This window comes from Penaeus monodon, chromosome 6, assembly GCF_015228065.2.
Source record: "Penaeus monodon isolate SGIC_2016 chromosome 6, NSTDA_Pmon_1, whole genome shotgun sequence".
In the NCBI taxonomy this organism is placed as follows: Eukaryota; Metazoa; Arthropoda; class Malacostraca; order Decapoda; family Penaeidae; genus Penaeus; species Penaeus monodon.
In genome coordinates this window covers 44,474,399-44,475,826 of record NC_051391.1, presented here as the reverse complement: position 1 = coordinate 44,475,826, position 1,428 = coordinate 44,474,399, and the positions used below count along the sequence as shown (strand labels likewise).

The following is a 1,428-nucleotide window of genomic DNA, read 5'->3' as shown; positions in this document are numbered from 1 at the left end:
CCTTGATTGAAGATGTATAAAATCATATGAACTAGTTAAGATTAGTCAATTCTCAAAAACTCAGAGTAGAAATATGCTGTATACAATCATACACAAGAGCAACATACCAGCAACATTAGTTCTTCTTAGGAGCTCAAAATGCATGTAAAAAACATCTCCAGGATCATTGGGCACCAGCTTTCTAAATTCATTCTGGGTGAGCTGGAACAAAATTCTACCATTTATACTCCAGGTGCTACTGTTTACATTCAAATCACGAAGCCCAAACTGGCAGACAGCCCAGGAAAGCCACTGCCGTACATGAGCTACTGACCACTCAAGTGGATCTGTGGGAAGGAAAATAGACGAATAATATGTATAACACCATGTATGGAATATAACCCCTTAATGATTATAAATATATGTTTATATATTCAGTTACAGTCCATTAAAATAAATATACCATTATTACTATGATACTCAAATATAAAGAAAGATACTTTTCTAACATTCATTTACTTTGTGGGATCTTTAGAACACGCTGAAGCTCTTTGAATGCCGGACAGACAATCCATCTTGTTGTCTTTGGTACTTTTGCTGTGGTTTTGGCTCCAGCAGAGACAGGCTTAGAGGATGATACTTGGGATTTAATTTCCAATAACTCCCCTGTTCATAAAAAAAATATATATATACTTAATGTTGGAACTGTAGCCCAAAGGGGGTCATGGTTACCCATGAGAAAGAGAGAGAGAGAGAGAGAGAGAGAGAGAGAGAGAGAGGAGGGAGGGAGGGAGGGAGGGAGGGAGGGGGGAGGGGGAGGGAGGAGGGAGGGAGGGAGGGAGGGGGGGGGGGAGGAGGGAGGGAGGGGGAGGGGGGGAGGAGGGAGGGGGGGAGAGAGAAAAGGGGAAAAGAGAGAGAGAGAGAGAGATAAGAGAAGAGAAGGAAAAGGGAGAAGAAAGAGAAAGGAAGAGAGAGGAGAGAAGGAGAGAAGAGAGAGAAGGAGAGAGAGAGGAGAAAGGAGGAAGAGGAGAGAAGGAGAGAAGAGGAGAGAAGGAGAGAGAGAGGAGGAGAAGGAGAGAGAGAAAAAAAAGGAGAGAGAGAGAGAGAAAAAGGAGAGAGAGAGAGAGAGAGAGAAGAGGAGAGAGAAGAGAGGAGAGAGTAAATTGCAAAAAAGGCCAGAAGGCTTAATGGATATGCTTTTTCATTTTTCTCACTCAAAATGTTCTTAATTTTTGTCTTATGATAGTATATCATACTCAAAAAATAAAAAAAGAACAACAATAAAATTGTGTTTATAATATTTGTTTTAATACTGCTGAGCCAAGATGAAAGACACAAATATGAAAAAGAGTAATGCCATTTGCAATTGGGAAAAAACTTTTTTTCAAGGAAAAGGGTAGCACTTCGGGCTAAAAAATTCCAAATTCATTAGAGGAAAGGACTATTTCT

At 40.3% G+C, this 1,428-nt stretch overlaps 1 long non-coding RNA gene across 1 annotated transcript; it reads right to left on the bottom strand.

The window, feature by feature from the left end:
* Positions 1 to 296: 296 nt before the first annotated feature.
* LOC119573802 lies at positions 297 to 652 on the bottom strand. The gene is made up of 2 exons (XR_005228825.1): positions 499 to 652; positions 297 to 326 (listed from the first exon to the last, which is right to left on the bottom strand). It is a non-coding gene; the product is annotated as an uncharacterized LOC119573802 (long non-coding RNA).
* Between the last annotated feature and the right edge of the window lie 776 nt (positions 653 to 1,428).